This window comes from Panthera pardus, unplaced genomic scaffold (assembly GCF_024362965.1).
Source record: "Panthera pardus isolate Hobbes unplaced genomic scaffold, ASM2436296v1 HiC_scaffold_11, whole genome shotgun sequence".
Classification (NCBI taxonomy): Eukaryota; Metazoa; Chordata; class Mammalia; order Carnivora; family Felidae; genus Panthera; species Panthera pardus.
In genome coordinates this window covers 53,337,446-53,359,060 of record NW_026526666.1, presented here as the reverse complement: position 1 = coordinate 53,359,060, position 21,615 = coordinate 53,337,446, and the positions used below count along the sequence as shown (strand labels likewise).

At 43.1% G+C, this 21,615-nt stretch overlaps 1 protein-coding gene and 1 pseudogene across 3 annotated transcripts in view; one reads left to right on the top strand and one right to left on the bottom strand.

Moving 5' to 3' along the window:
• Positions 1 to 21,615, bottom strand: part of JAK1 (Janus kinase 1) — a 239,721-nt gene that overhangs the window by 127,425 nt on the left and 90,681 nt on the right. The window contains exon 1 of one of the 3 annotated variants that reach the window (XM_019449013.2): positions 1,038 to 1,266. The exons of the other annotated variants lie outside the window; for them this stretch is intronic. The gene's annotated coding sequence lies outside the window, so the exon portion shown is untranslated. Of the gene's footprint in view, positions 1 to 1,037; positions 1,267 to 21,615 lie in introns of those variants that run through there. 3 annotated transcript variants of the gene reach the window in all.
• Positions 14,704 to 17,923, top strand: LOC109266606 (NADH-cytochrome b5 reductase 3-like; annotated as a pseudogene).

The following is a 21,615-nucleotide window of genomic DNA, read 5'->3' as shown; positions in this document are numbered from 1 at the left end:
TGGCTCCTTTCCCCAACGGACACACAGGAATTCAGAGAATACACAATGTTTTAAAAATGTGAACACCTGCCAATAATCACACCTTTTATCTATTCTCCCTAAAGAAGTTCCGTGATGAACACACATCCAAGGAGCCCACATCCCTAGAACCTTGGGATGTGACTTGAGAGGGGTGTTTACCAGTCCTGCTAAAGCGACATCTCCCTTTGATGCTTGGCGACCACGCGCGGATGGGGTCTGAGGAGTAAGACAGGAGGCCAGAGACCAGCCCTAGTTTCAGTTATTCAGTCCCATTACAGAAGGATTCGCACTTCCCCCAGTCGCTCTCTCTCACTGTTCCTCTTCCCAGGCCCTCTCGCCCAAGATGTGTCTTTCCCCCTCCTCGCTGGCTGCTAGGCCACGGTCCCAAAAGACCCTAAAGGGGGAGGGGGCGTTTCCTGAGTCCACAGATGTCCCCTCCTTGCCCCAGACATGCCCCCAAATCTCACAAACTTTCCCTCGCTGAGATGGCAAAGGAGGACAACGGCGAAGACCCTCGGCCTCCGTCCTGAGGCCAGAGAAAACCTCCTCCCGCCCCTACCCCAACAGCAATTATGCCAGAGTGCTGGCGGTCAAGTTCTCGGTGCAAGAGCGAAGAACGTCAGACCTCAAGCCCGCGCCTGTATCTCAGGGTGGTATAAACAGGATGTCAGCGCGTTCCAGACTTGTTTATGAAAATTTGGTGTGTGCTCTGGGGGAGGGGGCGGCGAGCCTTAACCATCCCCCCCATCCTGGCGTGGGGCTCCCGCCCCCCAACCTCCCCGCCGCCAGCAGACTCCGCTTGGCTGGAAATCCCCCGCTTCCTCGCCCGCACCCACACGCCCCCAGCCCGCCCGGGCCCCTCGGTCCACCGCCCCGCTTGCTGAGCGGCCGGGGGTGCGCGACTCCCAAGAACAGAGAGCAGCGGCCGCGTCGGCCGCCGGCGCCCGGCTCCGCGCCCCTCGCCCGGCCGTCGGCGGCCGCCACAGGCTTCTCCACCTCCCCTCCGTGACACTCACCACTTCCGTGTGCGCCTGGGCCGGAGGGTGCTCCGGGTCGCTGCGCAGGTCCGGCGGCCTGCTAGCTCAGCGGCCAGCCCCGAAGGGCCCCGGCGAGCGCACGCCCGGGGCTGAGGAGGGGGCGCGGGATGGGAAATCAGGGCTGGGGCGCAGGCCAGCGCTGGAAGCGGCTGCTAGCTACTCCGCGGCCGCCGCGGCCTGCCCTCGCTACGCTCCCGCCCCGCCCCGCCGCTGGCTCCGCCTCCCAGGCCGAAGTCGGTCCCGCCTCCTCGTGACGTCACGAGCTACAGCCTAAGAAACAGGGGGCGGAGGCTGCAGACCAGTGGTGGGCTCAGCTACCGCCCAAGAACCAGCGCCACTAGTGTTCCCGTCCGGTTCCCACTCGGCGTCGTTCATGCTTCCCCCGCCTCACTCGCTTCTTTACACCGCGTCTTCTAGAAATACCAGTCTATGGAGGAGAGGTCTGAAAGGGCAAAAAGTAAAATTGTTGTGAGGTTTTGGCCATAGGGTGACACCTCCCAAGTTTGATGTGCTCCTGCACCGCGATGCTTTGATCACAGTCCTCTGCCCCTCGTCGCGACAGAATAAGAGATGAGCTGTAGAGCACCTGACTAGCAGGAACTTAAGAACAAATTTTATTTGACATAGACAAGGTACTTCAGATCCAACCCATGCCCTATTTAAAGAGCTCTTTTAAATTAAAAAAAAAAAAAAAAAAACATTTGTTGATACCTAATGTATTCATGTATTCAGCACTTTTCATTTTTTACTAATAATCTCTCAAAGTAGGTATTATCCTCGTTTTAGCTATGAGAAAACAAATTGAGGCTTATGTATCTTAAAGTCACACTACAGCCAGGATTCATATCCCGTAGGCAGTCTACAGTCAGATCCTGACAATTTTACTTCCAAGGAATCTCTAGTCCTTTCACTTCTCTAACTGTTCCAACAGTTAGAGAATAGAAGAGACTACAGTCTCTATTTAATTTTCTACAGTGAGCTTTTAAAATTTCAAATCTGTTCCACTCCCAAGCTTGAAACAATCCAGTGCCTTCCCCGGGAAAATCCTCCTAGGCATGAGGTCAGGCTTCTGCAGTTCAGTCACTGTGGACTAAGACTGCCCCACCTGCCCAGCTAATCCTGCTGGAGGGTTCCTGATAACTTGGGGGACTACTAAGACTTACCTCATACTGAGCAAGAAGTGCCAGTGTGGTTCCTGGTGAGTGAAAAGAGCACTTGATTCTTGAGTTCTAGATTTTAGGTCTGGCTCCCACCATTAGCCACCTGTGATACCATAAACAAGTTACAGGTTACTCATAAAAGTTGAGGGGCAGACTAAAAGATCTCCAAACTGCCTTCTGGAAGGAGATAGAAGAGTTAACAGAGAGGACAGGAGAAGCAAGCAGGGAGGGTTGTGGCCCCAGCTGTCTCCATTTGTGGGTGTTTGTGTGCATGTATTGCCTCACCTGCAACTCAGGGCTGTTCACATCACATTCCTCACCTGTTAAATTGGGATATACCTTCCTTACAGGGATTATGCTGAAGGTGAACTAAGATAATGCAGCCCCAGGGTGCCTGGGTTCCTCAGTAGGTTAAGCATCTGACTTCGGTTCAGGTTATGATCTCACAGTTTGCAGGTTCAAGCCCCAGGTCGGGCTCTGTGCTGACAACTCAGATCTTGGAGCCTGCTTTGGATTCTGTGTCTCCCTCTCTCACTGAGCCCCCCCCCCTCAAAAATATATAAACATTTTATAAAGAAGATAATGCAGGTCTGGCACAGTGGCGGGCTCGGTAAGTCATTTTTATTGAGCTGGGCCTTAAAGAACAGGTGGGAGTGAATGAATGGAGACAGAAACATGAAAGAGCCACATTTCAGGGAAGGCGAAAAGTAAAGATAAAGGCCAGCCCAGGACAGCAGCAATGACCCCATTGTACTCAAGAATGAATCTGACTGCTATGAAAGACTCACGACATGGAATAAGGAGAGAGGGCCTTGGCTGAGTGTATTTCCCCATACTGGGCATTGCACTAAGTGCTGAGGATTCTGGGGGGAAACACCCAGCTCCTGACCTCTGGTTCTCACACTGGAGTGGCATAACTGACGGGTGACCGTTCAGTGTGATTCATGCTCTTCCAAAACTGGTCATAGAGGAGAATTACCCAACCTAGCCTGAAGAAGTCAGGAAGAAGATGCTATAAGCAGCAGATAAATCACAGGAGCCCCAGAGGGATCATGGCATATTCAGACAGTAATACATATATGCTTGTGTGGCTGGGGAATAAGATAAGAGTCATGCAAAAATCTTGCCTGAAAAATATAGTGTGTTCTTTAGGTATTTAAGCAGGTTTACATTTTACAAGAATCACCCTAGGGCAGGGTTTCTCAGCCTCAGCACTATTGACATTTGGGGCTAGAATATTCTTTGTTATGTGGTGCTGTCCTGTGTATTGCAGGATGTTCAGCAGCATCTCTGTCCTCTAACCACTAGATGCCAGTAGCAATCCCCCTCGCTTCTCCTCCATGCCCTCCACCCCCCACCCACCCATCTCCTCGTCCAGTTATGACAACCAAAAATGTCTTCAGACATTTCTAAATGTTCCCTGGGGGACAAAAACCACCCCTATTGAGAACCACTAATGTGAAGATAAGGTAGATGATGGATTGGAGGACAAGATTAATCTCCACAGCATTGTAGAGCCGCAAACTACCAGTGATAAGAACAACATTAAAGCAGTAGACTAAGGAGGGATAAGCATGAAAGTGTCAAAAGCCTGAGGGGATATAATAGACTGTGCGGTGACTGATTAGATGTGGGTGCTGAAGCAAAAGGCAGAACGGCACGTGACTCCCAAATTTTCCAAATTAGTTGACAGGTTGACCAAGAACACCAACTAAATTGGATGAGGAATTCAATCTTATGTTTCAAAATAGAAAAAAAAATTGTACAGTTACCCTATAAGGAACATATGAAGCAGAGAACAGTATAGAAGGAGGACTACACACATCCCCTTCTAATTGGTAACATGTGGCATGAAATCTGCAAGCCCGCTACAAACATTCATCTAAATTGAACTAACCCTCTTATTGGGAAATTCTCAAAAAAACCCACTCCATCCAACCAGCAATCATACACATGGGTTTCACACGTAAATCTTCATTAAGAGTGTTTGCTCACCAGTCTATGTCTCTGGAAAAGATTAGATTACAATGGGGAAATAGATTCAAACAATAAGGTTTGCCTTTAAAAGGTTGTACTAAACAAAACTAAAATGCCATTGTAAAGATGATGAAATTCAATTACAAAAACTTGGAAATTAGAGAAGACAGATAAAATCTCTGTAATTTTGCAGCCCTAATATAAATATGCTTACCATATTATATATTTTCTTCCAGTTATTTTTTTCACTAGCCATATTTTTAATGTAAGTATGATCACGGTGTGCATGTAATTTTACAAATTGTTCCTTAAATTTATTTCAATATATGAGCATTTTTCTGTTACTACTGAAGTCTTCATAACTAATAGATTTCCTCATGCAAATAACTTAAATAATAATTAAATATATACTATTTAGGCCATTAGGAGAGATTCGCAGAAATGGAATTATTGAGTTAAATGGACTGCATATTTTTAGATTCCTGATCATAGATTCATATTGGCAAGTCACTTTCCAGGAAGTTTCCAAAAATTTACACTGTCCTAAAAAACATACACAATGTCAAGTTCTGCAAGAATGAACATTATCATTTTAAAATGATTTATATCTTTGGGGTGCCTGGCTGGCTCAGTCAGTAAAGCATACAACTCTTAATCTCAGGGTTCTGAATTTGAGCCCCATATTGCGTGCAGAGCTTACTTTAAAATAAAATAAAATAAAATAAAATAAAATAAAATAAAATAAAATAAGTAAATAAATATTTACATCTTTAATGTTTAATTTTTTTTTACTTTTAATTGTGAATTTCCATGATTTTTTTTGTTTTTTTTTTTCTTAATGTTCATTCATTTTTTGAAAGAGAAGGAAACAGAGCATGAGCGGGTGAGGGGCAGAGAGAGAGAGAGACACAGAATCCAAAGCAGGCTCCAGGCTGAGCTTTCAGCACAGAGCCCCACGTGGGGCTCAAACTCAGAGACCACGAGATCATGACCTGAGCCAAAGTCCAACACTTAACTGACTGAGCCACCCAGGTACCCATGAATCTCCATGATTATTAAAGAGATTAATAATTTTCCATGTGCTTTCTCACTAGTTTCTATTTTTCATTTTTCTTTTAGTTTATCAATGTGTGTCTATGGAGTAGGCAGGAGAAATTCTGTTTTCATTCTTTACCTGATATCTACAGGGATCATAGTATCTTCTAGCAATTTGTAATAATGATATCTCTAATAAAGATAGCAATGTTTCTGTCCTACTTTTGATATATATTTTTCCAGCATACTATTTACTCTAAAAAAAATGCTTGTAAAAATTTTCCATTTTCTTATAGTGAAGTATATTGATTACTGTGGGTTGTTTGTTTGCATTATGCTGTCATCCGTGATTCTCTAGGAAACCATCCTCTTTCCCTAGGTTAGACAAACGAATACAACAAATATTTCTTGAATACCAAATTATGTGCCTGTCTCTATTCTGCACTGTGAATACAGCAGTGAAACAAGACAGAAAAGGTTCCTAGTTGGTGAGGATAGTTGAAAACAAGTAAATGAGTAAGTAATTAGAATAATGTCAGATAGTGATATATGCTAAGGAGGAAAAAATATTTAAGAGACAGAATGAGGGAGGATGACTCAAATGTTTTTTCTATATTACTCTAGGTTTTATACAGCTCAATGCTTTAAATATCCAATATTTAATCCACCTGAATTTTCAATGGATGCTCCAAAGTGTCTGAAACTTTTTGTTATTTATATTGAAACTATATTATTCCATAAATGGCTTTTATTTAATAATCTCTCCCTTTCCTTCATCCCACTCTCCAAAAAAAAAAAAAAAAGAAAAGAAAGAAAAACTAAAATAAAATGTTAGGTCTTTTCCCTCTAAACTAAGATGGTAACTGGACAATTCTTTCCTATGTGGTCTCTAATCCATTGAATTAGTCTCCTTCTAAGGTGGGGAAATTATTACACTTACAGGAAAGAGATCCTTTCTCATTTCTTAGTGCCATGAAAACAGTAGGCCATCAATAATACTCAGGCACTTGGGATTCTTTCCTTCTCTCTCTGCCCGTCCCCTGCACATGCTCTCTCTGTCTCTCTCAAAATAAATAATAAGATAAACACTAAAAAAAAAATAATACTGATAATGACACACTGAAAGTAAGAAAAAAGAGCCTGATTAAATGTAATGGGGAAGGAAAAGGAATGTATGTAATTTTTGCCTGAGAGGAATCATGCATGCCATAAAAGTTCAGCAGATATTTGTTATAAAAGTATAATTCAGAGAAAGAAAAAAGATAAAATCCAGTGAATCATATATGTATGATTGTGAGCACCCACCTTAAAACCTTTCCAGGCTAAAATTTTTGAGGGATTACTTTCCAGAACATTGATGCCTCTATCATGTATTTGATAACAGCATTAGTACTACCCTAAAATTATTGCTGGAGATATACCTTAGTCCTGATTTGGAGAACTACCTCAGCTCGCTCCTGTTAAAACATGAGGTTCATCTTCCTTAGAAACTTCGATTCTCTTAAGCTATCAACTCTGCCCTTAGCCCAACTGTCCAAAGGCTGAGTAGCAAAGGTGACTTTGGAGTGAGATCTAAGTTTGAATTTCAGCTCAGCCCTGCCACTTACTAGCTGGGTACCCCAGGAAAGTTCCTAAATTAATACTCAGTTTCCTCAAATGTAAAATCTGAATAATACTACCCAGCCCATTTACCTCAGTAAATGTTTATGAAGACTAAGAAAGCGGGTATATACAAACTCACAGTTTAACTCCATTAAGGTGTATGGACTGTACTAAATTAGCCAGTCATTAACTGGAGAACACACATTAGTTTAGGTCCTTCAAGAAGCAAGTAAGAGGGCACCTGGGTGGCTCAGTGGATTAAGTGTCCAACTCTTGATTTCAGCTCAGGTCATGATCTCACAGTTTGTGAGGTCAAGCTCCATGTCAGGCTATGCGCTAACAGCATGGAGCCCGGTTGGGATTCTCTCTCCGTGTCTCTCTCTCTCTCTCTCTCTCTCTCTCTCTCTCTCTCTCTCTCTCTCATTTAAAAGAAGAAAGAAGCAAGTAAGACAGGATTAGATAAGCAAGAGATTTACTGGGGAGGAAGCAAAAGAAGGCGAGGGAAGACTCAACTCCAGACCATGATGCAGCTCCGATATCTGTGGAAGAAAAGAGGAGGAAAGGGAAGTTGGGATAGAAAGAACGCATTTCCAAGAAAACCTTGGGTAAGCCACTTGGGAGTCCTCAAGCCAAAGTGGCCATTGTTCACTGGAACTAGCCTGCCTTAGTATGCTTGCCATGCTCAGTCATTGGCATGGGAAGCCTAGTCCCTACACAAACGTAGCAATGGATGCATAGGGGAAAAGCTGGAACTCTCGGTCAGTCATGCCGCCCATAGGAGGAGATCTGGGCAGTGCACTTTCATAGAGGCTACATTCTACCCACTGCACTGCTCAGGCCAACTTCTATAGCAGGTTCAGGGAGCAGGACCTCCACAGGTCTGTGGATCTGTCTGTCTGCAGGGAAATTTAGAAAAGGGGGGTTAATGAGGCAAACTATGGCCAGGTCACTGCCGTTGGTCTCAGAGCCACAGCTGGTTCACATCCTCTCCCTCTTCTGTCCATTCTGTTTGTTTGTTTGTTTTCTGTTCTATTCTAAATTCCCCTCATTCTTAACTATTACTTTGGCAGGTCCTGGTGGCTTACCTGGTGACATGACCCAAATCTCACCCTCGAGAGGGCTGAGCCCTTTGCAGTCATACCCTCCTCAGGCCAGGAGTGCTATCCACTTCCAATCACAGTTCCAGTGGAGAAACAGAGTGCCAGGACCTTGTGTTCTCCTGGGCACCACACACATTCTTCCCTAGCTACATGTGTAAAAGGAACTCTACTTCCTCCTACTGATGAGGATGGATTCTCCCTGCCATGATGGTGACTCTTTTCCCCTGCTGGTCCCTGGAGATGAGGAATCCAAAGGGCCCTGGTGACAGCTATGATTCATAATTCCATGGGACTCTTGTTACATCCCCTGACAAGAGTACACCATGTTTAGGGTCCAAGACCCCTAACACTTGAAGAGACCAGAATGTGGACAAAGTTCCCCAGTGAGTCAATAGGAGTGATGGTAAATGGCACCACTCCTACTCTGATTCCTTTGTTCCTGGATCCATTCATTCTTCTAGGTGTGGACACACTGTCATACAGAGGTCTCTGATTTAAAGCATATCCTACAGGAAGACAACCGAGTCTCTCAGAGGGTTGTTTCTGATCTGTCACTTCAGATGTGCCTTTGCAAGGCCTGCCAGCACTCTACAAGGTCTGCTGCTTTATGTGGTGTCATATGTGGTATATATGACCACAGGACCACGTGATCATAGGCCCTCTCTTTTTTAGATTTTATGTAGTACTTTTGTCCTCTACACATTTGTCCCTTGGGACACTATGAGCTGTTTACCCTCTCTGTAATTCCTGCAGACCACACCCTTGGCTGGCCCTCTGACTCTACTGGTTATTATGGTATTGTGGCCTCATGGCTTCTGATAGGTAAATGCTTCCAATTGGTCTCTGTTTCTTAGAGGGAGCCCCATTATGCCCATGGCCATTAAGGAGCCCAGCTCTGGGACTATTCTCCTACCTTAAGCCCAGGTCTTCAGGAGTGACTTCTTAGTGACACTGGTACCTCTCTGCAGTACATTCTTAATCGTCTTGGTAAATGGTGTATCCTTTGGGTCTCTCATGAAACAATCCTCTCGTGGGCCTCTGGCCTTTCCACTCTAGCATGCCCTTTCCCTCAAGTTCTTAATCCTTCTTCTGCCTTCTGCCAGGGCAACTCAGGCATCTCCACCTCACTCAGGTTGGCTGGTACTTTTTCCAGGCTTCTAACAGCCATCCCATCTATTCCACGGTGAGTTTGCCTCATCCTCCAAGGTTCTCATAGGAGGTTAAATGCTGTGTCTTGAAAAAAAGACCCTTACCCTTTGTAGCAACATGGATGGAACTGGAGAGTGTTATGCTAAGTGAAATAAGCCATACAGAGAAAGACAGATACCATATGGTTTCACTCTTATATGGATCCTGAGAAACTTAACAGAAACCCATGGGGGAGGGGAAGGAAAAAAAAAAAAAGAGGTTAGAGTGGGAGAGAGCCAAAGCATAAGAGACTGTTAAAAACTGAGAACAAACTGAGGGTTGATGCGGGGTGGGAGGGAGGGGAGGGTGGGTGATGGGTATTGAGGAGGGCACCTTTTGGGATGAGCACTGGTGTTGTATGGAAACCAATTTGACAATAAACTTCATATATTGAAAAAAAAAAAAAAGGCCTTTAGGTCTGAGCTCCAGATATTTATACTTCTCTTGGGCAAGGTTACTTACCACTCATATAACTGATTGTATTTGTCCTGCTGATTGTTAGGAAGCTCAGAATCAAATTTTAGTCATACATGTTTTATATACAGGAACTTCTTTTTTTTTTTATTTTTAAATATTTATTTATTTTTGAGAGAGAGAGACAGAGCACAAGCAGGTGAAGGGCAGAGAGACAGGGAGACAAAATTTGAAACAGGCTCCAGGCTCTGAGCTGTCAGCACAGAGCCCAACACGGGGCTCAAATTCACGAACTGTGAGATCGTGACCAGAGCCAAAATCGGACGCTTGACCGACTGAGCCATCCAGGCATTCTTATATACAGGAACTTTTAATATATACTTTATGTACCACCTTCAAAACAGCTTTTGTCTTCCTTTTCACTGATTTTCCCTTCATGCTGACTTTTCCAATTGCGTTTATTCAACACACTATCTGCCCAGCACTGTGCTAAGTACATATATCTTATCGCATTCAGTGTCGGCCTCCCCTACTGTGGGATCTTGGGCAAGATACCAAATTTCCATAAGCTTTGATTTTCTTCGCCTGTAAGTGAGGAAGATCATAATGTCCACTTCATAGGGTTATCATGAGGATAATTAATCGTAGTTCACACCATTAGTTATTAGAAGACACGCAAAAGCTTTTTTACTAAAAAAAAAAGTCCACATATCTGATATAATTATTTTACAAGGCGTCAATGTAGTAATTTCTGAAAAGATGAACATTGTTTCTTGTAAAAACACTCAATATACAGAGCAGAGTTATTAATCTTATTTATTATGGCTTAATTTAACTGAAGGTTTTTGTGGTTCATGTAATTAACAGCAGTACAACAGAATCAATAAAACTGTTATAATGAATGTCCACGCAGAAGTGTCCACTTACAGGGTGTATATATATGATGTTATATATAGGTAGGATAAAGGTAGTGAGCTCCAGGATTCTTTACTTCAAAATATATTTGATTTTATAAGAATATCAGATTGCCTTGGCCTGACTTACTAGCTCTAATAATGAGGCTTATTCCACCCCAAGGACTTAGTATGCTGCATTAATAATGAAAACACTATGAAGAAATGCTATTCTGACAACCAAGAATAGAGCCTGGAAAGCCAACGAACCAGAAAGTGTGGGACCCAAATGCTCAGTGAGCTCTGCAACAAACCGAGGAAACATAAGGCAGTCTGTTTGACCTCTCTGAGCTCATACTTCTGAGTTGATAATATCTGTCAGCATCAAAATTCTGTGCATCTTTATTTTTTTAACCTCATAGCATCCATGTGAAAGTGACTGGCCAATAAATCATATTTTCATTTGGAGTACAAAGCCTAAATTACATGCCCCAAAGCAGTAGGAAAAAAAATTATAGCTTAACAAGAATTAGATTTGATCTCTTCCCAAGTTCTAATCTTCTCTTATTCTGGCAGGAGGGTGAGATCGAGGAATCAGAGATTCTCAGAGGTCTGTGGCAGCCAACAATTCAACTCAATTCAACAATATTTATTCAGTACCAGGATGTGCTAAGTACATAATAAATTCTTCAGTTTCTGAGAGTCTGATGCAAGATACATACGATCAGTAACAATCAATTGAACAACTATGTGTACAGGATACTATACTAGGCCCTTAGCAAGGGTGGTCCTCAGAGACTGCAGTATATAGAGGAAAAGGCAAAACATCCATTTGAAAAATAAATGATCAAGTGGCAAATGGCTGACACAGACAGGAAATGGCATAAGATCTCAGAGACAGGAAACATCACTGAAAGTCCAGATAGACTTCCTGGAGGGTGAGATATGAGTTGAACTTGAAGGATACTAAAAAAACAAAGAGGTGGGAAAGTATTAAACCTGTTTAGATGGTATTTATTTCCTTCCCAGAATTTTTAGAATTCGGTTTATTTTTATGTGTGAAATACATGTGTGTTGTCTTTACTCAATTTTAGGTACCACGACAGCAGAAACTATACATAATATTTACATGATTCAGCACAACAAATATTTACAGAGTGCCTACTATATGTCAGGTGCTGTACTGGGTAAGCTTTGGAGGGGAGGGAAAGGTAAAGAAGGAAAGAGAAAGAAATTAGAGATATAACTCGGAAGTCAGCTGAGGCCCCTTTGCCTCTCATAGATCTGGGTAAACTTCGTTTGAGACCCCAACCCCTCATTGGCCTCTGCAAGTATACAGCCCTTCCAAGAGAGGAATAACATCCGAAGGGACACTTCCACTTCCTCACATCTAATCTGTCCTGCACAATGTTGCAATGAAACTCTGCCCCTTCCCAGTTTTTTCATCAAAGGCACTCACCTTTGATGAAGGTGCCTGGGTTTGGTGGTCATCGCTGGAGACGTAGGGAAGGGTAGGGAGGAATCACAGCTAGGGTGCACTGCTAGCCGCTCTCTCCCTTTTCCCCCTGCTCTCCCTCCTCTCTTTTCCTCATGCTCTCCATCCCAGATTGCCCCCAAGGATTGCACATTCTCCCTGTAGTACCCACAGCAAGTGGCCCCTCCTCTAACACCCAAGTCCTCAAGTCTCAACGCTCTGCCTCAAGCTCTCCAAATGATTCTGTTCTACCCAGCTTTCCAAACCTAGATGCTTCTAGCTCCAAGAGGAATTTTGGCACCAGTTATTAAGAGATAGTGATATTTTCTGGGGGTGCCTGTGTGGCTCAGTCAGTTGAGTGTCCGACTCTTGATTTTGGCCCAGGTCACGATCTCACAGTTCGTGGGTTCAAGCCCCACACCAGGCTCTGCACTGACAGCATGGAGCCAGCTTGGGATTCTCTCTCTCCCTCTCTCTCTGCCCCTTCCTTGCTCACTCTCTCTTTCTCTCTCTCAATAAAATAAATAAACTTAAAAAAAAAAGATAGTGACATTTTCTCCACCTTGTTACAAAGAGGTAAGTGCACTGGTGACTCTAAGAGAAACCCAAAGTGCTATGGGGGGACAAAAGCAGGAGAGAATGCAGGAGGGGCATCATGGTGGGTTTCTTGGCCCCTTGCAACTGGTCTCTCTCCCCCACATTCACACAGCATGTACTATGGGCATCATTCTCTGGAAATCTGTCCTCTGATGCCTTCTATTACTATTTCTCCTTCCATCTATCCCTGTGTTATGTGACCAGATATTTTGTGTCCCCAATACAGCAGCGTTTCTCTTTCCTCCCCAAAAGTCTCACGGGTCATGGGCCTCCCTGACTGGTCTGCTGAGTCCCACCTTGTGGGAGCTGTATAACTTGCCTAGTTTCACAATACCTTCCCCAAATTGCCCTTCAAAATACCACGTCAGGAATTTATTTTGATTAAAATGAGTTAACATACCTCTAAGAATGTATTGTGTATGTAACCAATTTGCTTGAGATGGCTGGAGATGTCCATTCGTGTTACACTGAGGAGAGCTGGAAAGGACTAACCCGTACTGAGGTACCCCAGGAGCCAGTCATCTGCTGCAATTCCCACAGTCAGCCTTTCAGGTGACGTGAGGTGATTTGCCAAAGGTCACACCACTACAGAGCAGGCGCTAGAATCTTAATGCAGGAATACCTGGTTTCAGAGCCCTTGCTCTTTTCACTACACCACATCTCTAAAATAATAATACTTCTTCAGGGACATTCCAAGTCTCATTATTAAAAAGAAGGGCAGTTATTCGCTAGGATACAGACTAAAGACCACCCCAATGTTAGAGTCCTTTAATAGTAGGAAGAAAACTGATTCTATGACCTTGAACAAGTGGTTTCATCTTTCTGAGCTTCAGGTTATTCATTTGTACACACAATTTTAGAGTTAAATTATGCCTATAAATATATGCATATTTAATATAAAGTTAATTTCTTATATAAATTTAACTCTGCCTGACAAGGTTAAAGAGAATTCCTGCTTCCTTTTGCAGAGAGTGTACAATGGGAGTTGACAGAACTGACGGTCCATTTAGCTGAGTGGGTGTTTTTAACTGGGCTAACACATTACGTTATTTGGGAGGGGCATTAGGTGACTTATGCATGAGCAGATGAATCGTTAATTCAACATCACCCAGAAGCAACCACAGTCCTTGAGGGTGAGTTGACACTGCCATCAACATCCTCCGAAGCCCTTCTCCCCAATAACTATGAATGTCTCCTAAACAAGGTGCTTTCAGATGGTTGTTATCAGCCCAGGTAGGAGGTAAGAGGGTTTGAGGTATGAGTATCATAAAACGTAGGGAAGTTTTGGAGGCGGGTTTGGGGAGATGGAACCACTCTTCCCGATGCCTCAACGATACCAAGTCCTACTGGCTCATGTTTCTAGGAGCACAGGCTTGGCTGTGAATCAGAAGTGGGTTATAGCTCTGCCTATTCCCAGTTGTGTGACCTGGAGTTTTAAATCTCAGTTTTCTCATAAAACTGTAAAACGTTTTATGTAAAACGTTTCTGTAAAACGAGGATGATGATATTTTCTGTCTTCGAAGGTTGTTGTGAAGATAGTTAAATAATGAATTTAAAGCACCTAGTACAGTATCTGGCACACTGTAAGCCCTAAAAAAGTTGGTTATTATTTTATTAGCAGGGACCAGGGCCTTGAAGTCCTAAGATACAGGGCAATGGAAGAGGAAAGGAAAGAAAGACTCCCTGTTGCTGGAGGATCAAGTTTAATGGCACATTGAGCATAGAAAGTCTGTCATAATCTGGCCCAAACCTCTGCTTCACCCTTTGGTTACCTGCACACACTCTGCAAAAACCTCCATAGCTCCTCCAGGCAAACAGAATTCATCCTTTAGTTTCCCATAATACTTTGCATATATGTTCGTGCTTTTTCTTATCATACCTTATTCTCACTATTCATTTGCATCTCTATCTCCACACCACCTGGCCCCATCCCAGGCTGTGAGTTTATGGACACTAGGCCTATCTAGCATCTTCATATATGCAGCCACAAGCATTCTGTAAGTCATGGATGGATGGATGGATGGATGGATGGATGGATGGATGGATAAAGAACATGAGACAACACAGTGACTTAGTTAGTCAAGGGTTTAACACTAGGTGCCCAGGAGACAGGGTAAGATAGTCTTTGTTTCCTTCATAAATTTTCTTAAGACCAGGTCTGAGCAAAAGTGTAGAGGGCATGACATTTGCTGAGTCATTTGCCCAATGGTGGCAGTTGGGCAATCTATGTGTGCCTTCCAGGGAAACCAGGACTGGCTGGTGATTCCTGCCAGGGCCAATATCAAGCAGAAGACCTTAGCAACCAGGGAGCCAAGGCAGAATGATGCTTCTAAGTTTCCCTGCAGCCATCAAGGTTAGTATGTTAAGCAGTTAGGAGCAACAAGTCCCTCCAGGTGCGGCCAGTTGCCAGCAGGGCAAACAGACTTGTGGGCAAGGATCATCCTCCCTGTGATTATGTTCAGTATAAACAATGATAACAAGATCTAAAATTAGAAAATGAGTATAAAATGTGATTTCCACAGAGGATACACTATCCGAGGATAACATTAAATATAGAATATTTTAGAACAGAAGGCAATAGAGAGGGAGATTATATATCTTGCTTTGCAGGAATCATCCTATTTTCATTTATTTTATTTTTGTTAAAGGCAACTGAAAATGATATTTATCGATTGATAACCTATTGTGTACTTCACACTTAAAAAACAAACCAATGTCCTGGAGTCAGCTCCCACTGGCATGTGAGAACAGACTGTGTGCATGTCTCTTTAACTCTATTTGCACCTTAAAACCAGTAATGGCAGGAGTAGTTAGCACATGGACATTGGCAAACACTCCAAATCAGGGTTTTCCACCTCCACATCCTCTAAGAGCTGGTTGTTAAACATTTACCAGCACACCACTGGCTTTACAATGAATGATCCCAATGAATTCTCCTAATACTCCCATTTTACAGAAGGGAAAATTAAGTTTAGAGAAGGTAAATGACAAAATAACTTGCTACAAACTTTTTGGTAGCAGAGGAAGAATTAAAATCTACACCACCTGCCTCCAAAGTTGATGCACTTAAACATGATGGAGAGAACACTTCCTAAGTCATTCTTTAAGACCAGCATTACTCCAATACCAAAGGCAGATAAAGACATCACAAGAAAAGAAAATTACAGGCCAATATCCCTCATGAATGCAAAAAGCCTCAACAAAATACTTGGAAACCAAATCTAACAGCATATTAAAAGGATTATATGCCATGACCAGGTGGGATTTTTCTTAAGAATGCAAGAGTAGTTTAACATTAAGAAAATCAATCAATGTAGGCACCTGGGGGGCTCAGTGTATTTAAGCATCAGACTTCGGCTCAGGGCATGATCTCACGGTTCATGAGTTCGACCCCCGCATCAGGCTCTGTGCTGACAGCCCAGAGCCTACTTCAGATTCTGTGTCTCCCTCTCTTTCTGCCCCTGCCATGATTGTGGTAGCTTGATCTTTCTCTCTTTCTCTCTCTCTCTCTCAAAAATAAATAAAAACATGTAAAGCCTTTTAAAAAAAGAAAATCAGAGGCGCCTGGGTGGCTCAGTCAGTTATAGCAATACAGTATATTTTAATTAAGGTATATACATTGGGTTTTTTAGGCACAATGTTATTGCACACTTAATAGACTACAGTCTAGTGTAAACATAACTTTTATATGCACTGCAAAACCAAAAAACTCATTTGACTTGCTTTATTGTGATATTTGCTTTATTGTGGTGGTCTGGAAACAAAACCACAATATTTCCAAGGTATGGCTATGAATGGAAAGACATCCATGTTCATGGATTGGAAGACTTAATATTGTTAAGATGGCAATATTCCCCAAGGTGGTTTAGAGATTCAACACAATCTTTATCAAAATTCTAACAGCCTTTTTTGCAGAAATGGAAAAACCTATTCTCAAATTCGTATGGTTGCAGGGGGCCCAGAATACATAACATAGTCTTAAAAAAGATCAGAGTTGGAGGACTCACACCTCCTGGTCTCAAAACTTACTACAAAGCTAAAGTAATCAAAACCGTGTGATAATGACATAAGGATAGACATATAGACCAATGGAAAGAATTGAGAGTCCAGATATAAACCCCTACATTTATGTCCAATTTATTTTCCACAGAGATGCCAAGTCCATTCAACAGGGGAAAATTAGTCTTTTCCACAGATAATGCTGGCACAACCGGATTTCCACGTGCAAAAGAATGAAGTTGGACCCCTAGTTCACATCATATACAAAAATTAACTCGAAACGGAACCATAGAACTCTTAGAAGAACATATAGGGATAAATTTGGTGACTCTGGGTGTGGCAATGGGTTCTCAGATAAGACATCAAATGAGAAACAAAAGAAAAAATAGATAAATTGAACTTCATCAAAATTAAGAACTTTTGTGCATCAAAGGATATTATTAAGGAAGTGAAAAGAGGCAGCCCAACTGTCTTGGCCTGGACAGCAGACACCACCACAAGGCCCAGCTGAGAATACTGGGGCATGTGGTGCTCTCCCCAGTCTGGTTCCTCTATAGCCTGCTCAGCTATCCACTATTGGATATCACCTTAAAAGCCTGGATATCAAGTACCCACTGTGGCTCATCAACAAGGAGAATATTGGCCATGACACCCAGTGGTTCTACTTCATCCTGCTATAACCCCATCACATTCTAGGCCTCCCCTTTGGCCAGCACATCTACTATTGACTCAAATCCACCAAAACCTGGTCATTCGCCCTATATACTCATCTCTGGCCATGATGACAAGGGCTTAGTGCGTTTGGTCACCAAGATTTTCTGTAAAGGCATCCATCCCAAGTTTCCCGCTAGAAGGAAAGATGTCCCAGTACCAGGAAACCATGAAGATGGAAGACATCATTGATTACGTTCCAGGGCTCAAATGGGCTGCTAGTCTACCCAGGCAAAGGCCATCTGTCCAGACAATAAATCTAACCTTGTCATCAAGATGGTGAAGTCTGTTGGTGTGACTATGGGAGGAACCGGCATCCCAAAGCATCTGAGGGATGCTGCAGGTGATCTGTGACATCATGAAGGACCTGGATGACTACACCATATGCCAACTGCTCTTTGCCAATCGGACCAAGAAGGATATCCTGCTGCAGCCAAAGCTGGAGGAACTAAGGAATGAACACTCCACTTACCTCAAGCTCTAGTACATGGTGGACAGACCCCTGAAGCCTTGGATTATAGCTAGGACTTTGCAAATAAGAGAAATATGGAACCACCTACCACCCCCAGAAGTGGAGCCCCTGCTGCTCCTGCCCATGAGCCAGTATGCCTGCCTGTCCAACCTGGACCCCATGGGCCATTCCAAAGAGCATTGCTTCACCTTCTGTTGGCTGGGCCCTGGGAATGTAAAATGGTGTCGTCCCTGTGGAAAATAGTTCGGCAGTTTCTCAAAAAGTTAAACATAGAATTACCCTATGACCCAGCGATTCCACTCCTGGTATGTACTCAAAAGAATTGAAAAGAGGGACTCAAACAGGCATTTGTATGCCAGTGTTCATTGCAACATTATTCACGATGGCCGGAACGTAGAAACAATCCAAGTGTCCATCCACAAATAAATGGATAAACAAAACGTGATATATATGTACAATAGAAAATCCAGCCATAAAAAGGAATGAAGTTCTGATACATGCTACAATATGGATGAACTTTGAAATAAGTCAGACACAAAAGGAAAAATATTTTATGAAATGTATGAGCATATGAAATATCTGGAATATTTCTATCTAGAATACTGTCTATCTGGAATAGGCAAATTCATAAAGACAGAAAGTATATTAGTGTTTATCAGGGGCGGGAGGAAGGCATAATAAGAAATTTTTGCTTGATAGGTATGGAGTTTCTGTTTGGGGAGATGGAAAAGTTTTGGAAATAGATCATGTAGTAGTTACACAACATTTTCTTTCTTTTTTTATGTTTATTTATTTATTTTTGAAAGAGAGAAAGAGAAGAGCTAGACATGGGGCTTGATCTCACAAATCAAAATCAAGAACCAGACATGCAACCAACTGAGCCACCCAGGCACCCCTACACAACTTTTTCGATAATTATTGTCACTAAACTGTACACTTAAGGATAGTTAAAATGGCATATTTTGTGTTATACATATTTCATTACAATAAAAAAAGTAACTAATTAAACGGTTCTTGTAGACCCTCCACTTAATTTTCCAGCTTCTTCTTATCCCCTCCTTTGAGCCCAGTGACCTAATGTTGCCTATTTCTCCACCAATTGCTTGAAGCCTTTTTCCTCCATGTTGTACACTTGGCAACCCCAGCGGGGAAGGATGCACCAACCAGCACTATGCTGGCCAAGTACCACGTGCTGACAGAAACTGCTGATGTAGGACATAGGGCATTGGGGAAAAAACACTTTAAAATGAGCACAGAAACATTTTTGTACTGTAAATATGTATGTATAAAAAGGACACTGAATAAAAGTTCTAGAAAGTAAATATGGTAAACCGTATTTGATAGCTCTACAAACTTATGCAGGGAGATGAGCTCTCATCCTGGATCACCTCCCTCAATGGCTTAGAGAACAAAGCTGTGTCATCTCAACTTCCTGAAGCAGATTGTCCCCAAAATATTAGGCCACAAAGCCTGGGTCTCTTTAAAAGCTTTAGACACTTACCCAACTGAGCCACCCAGGTGCCCCCAGAATTTTGTTTTATAAAGTGAGAGCTTAGAACATAATAGATCCCCTTTCTCTGTTCTATCCCACAAGTCTGCCAACATGTTAAGGGAAAGGGGAACTCTAATTGCTTTTTTGTTTTAGAGACCTAGACACATTTTTACATATATTTGTAAGAAGTCAGATTTTGGGGGCATCTGGGTGGCTTAGTCTGTTGAGCGTTCAACTTTTGATTTCAGCTTGGGTCATGCTCTTGGGGTCGTGGGATCAAGCCCCGTGTCAGGCTCCACACTGAGTGTGGAGACTGCTTAAGATTCTCTCTCTTCCTCTGCCCCTCTCCCCATATCATGTGTGCACGCGCTCTCTCTCTCTACCGATCTACCTCTCTCTTTAAAATTAAAAAAAATTAGGGGCACCTGTGTGGCTCAGTCAGTTAAGCATCCAACTTTTTTTTTAATGTTTTTATTTATTTTGAGACAGAGAGAGACAGAGCATGAGCAGGGGAGGGGCAGAGAGAGAGGGAGACACAGAATCCGAAGCAGACTCCAGGCTCTGAGCTGTCAGCACAGAGCCCGACGCCGGGCTCAAACCCACAGACTATGAGATCATGACCTGAGCTGAAGTCGGATGCCTAACTGACTGAGCCACCCAGGTGCCCCTAAGCATCCAACTTTGGCACAGGTCATGATCCCAAAGTCTGTGGGTTTGAGCCCGGCATCGGGCTCTGTGCTGACAGCTCAGAGCCCGGAGCCTCCCTCGGATTCTGTGTCTCCCTCTCTCTCTCTGCCCCTACCCTGCTTGCACTCTGTCTCTCTCAAAGATGAGAAACATTTTTTAAAAATTTTGTAATAAATAACATTAAAAAATTTTAAGTTAGATTTTTAAATCTACTTACTATAAAATCTGTACAATAGCGGTTAAGAGTTGAGACACTGGTGTCCTCCTATGTTCAACATTGTCTTTGCTCCTACCATGTGCCTTGGACAAGTGTGCCTTCCACTCCTCTGAACACTGATCTTCTCATCAGCAACGTGGACAGTAATAACACCAACCTCAGAGGATAATGGGGCCTAAATGAAGGAAAGTATGAGAGGTACCTCACACAGTGCCCAACACAGACTAGGTGCTCAAAAGGGTTACCTTCTTAGTTATTTTATTTGTTGTAGAGCATCCATGAACGCCCGCAGGCCTCCTCCATGAAAATTTCCCCAATGAACAGCCCACAATTTCTCCTTTCTCTACATTCCTAAAACACTTCACGAAAATACAATTGATGCTTGCAGCCATTTCACATGTACACAAATTTTGATCAAATAAACTCTAAGTCCTTTGAGAGAAGACAGCAATGCAAGCCCTCTTGCCATCCTTAGAGCCCGATGAAACGGGCCCTGAAGAAACACTTGTTAAACTGAGGGACTGAGAAGCAGTTTGGGGCCCTGCAAAAAGCACTGGACCTGTTGCCATAAGATTTAGGTTCTAGTCCCAATTTCCATATGTGCAAGTGTGGTGACCGTGGACAAGAAACTTGAAGGCAACTTGGATAACTAGTCTCTACATGGGTGTCTTAGGTAGGTTCAACTGCAATGAGTGGAACATTTGTGTCCCCCCCACCCTCCGCCAAATTCATATGTTGACATCTTAACCCCCAGTATGAAAGTATTAGAAGAGAAGACTTTGGGGAGGTGATTAGGTCACAAGGGTGGATCCCTGTTTCTGCCATGTGCGTATACAATGAGAAGCTGGCAGTCTGCTACTCAGAAGAGGGTGCTCATTGGAACCTGACTGGGCTGGCACCATGATCTCAGATTTTCAGCCTCCAGAACTGTGAGAAATAAAATTTTCTACTGCGTGTAAGTCACCCAAGCTACGGTACTTTGTTATAGCTGCCCAGTCTAAGACGACAACCTACTCTCAAGACAGAATTGCACTGACATTCAAATGTGACACCGGACATTCCTGAAGTGCAGCAAACATAACCCTATCTGATGTCTTCCCTGTTGGCCTGAATCTGCAACCGAAGTCTCCTACTGTTGTCTTTATTCTAGGCTGCTGACAAATGTCCTTTGGTTCTGGAACTAGAAAGGGGCAGGAGAAGGGGCAAAACAAACAAACAAACAAACAAACAAACAAACAAACTTGTTGGGAGGCACCTGGGTGGCTCAGTCGTTTGAGCGTCTGACTTCAGCTCAGGTCATCATCTCACAGCTCGTGAGTTCGAGCCTGCATCGGGCTCTGTACTGACAGCTTGGAGCCTGGAGCCTGCTTTGGATTCTGTGTCCTCCTCTCTCTCTCTGCCCCTAACCCACTCGCATTCTGTCTCTGTCTCTCTCAAAAATAAATAAACCTTAAAAAAAAAAATTAAAAAACTTGTCAGGTGTCAATCATTTACAATGAGGCTGTTGTCAACCAATTAACAAGTTATACCGAAAGTTAA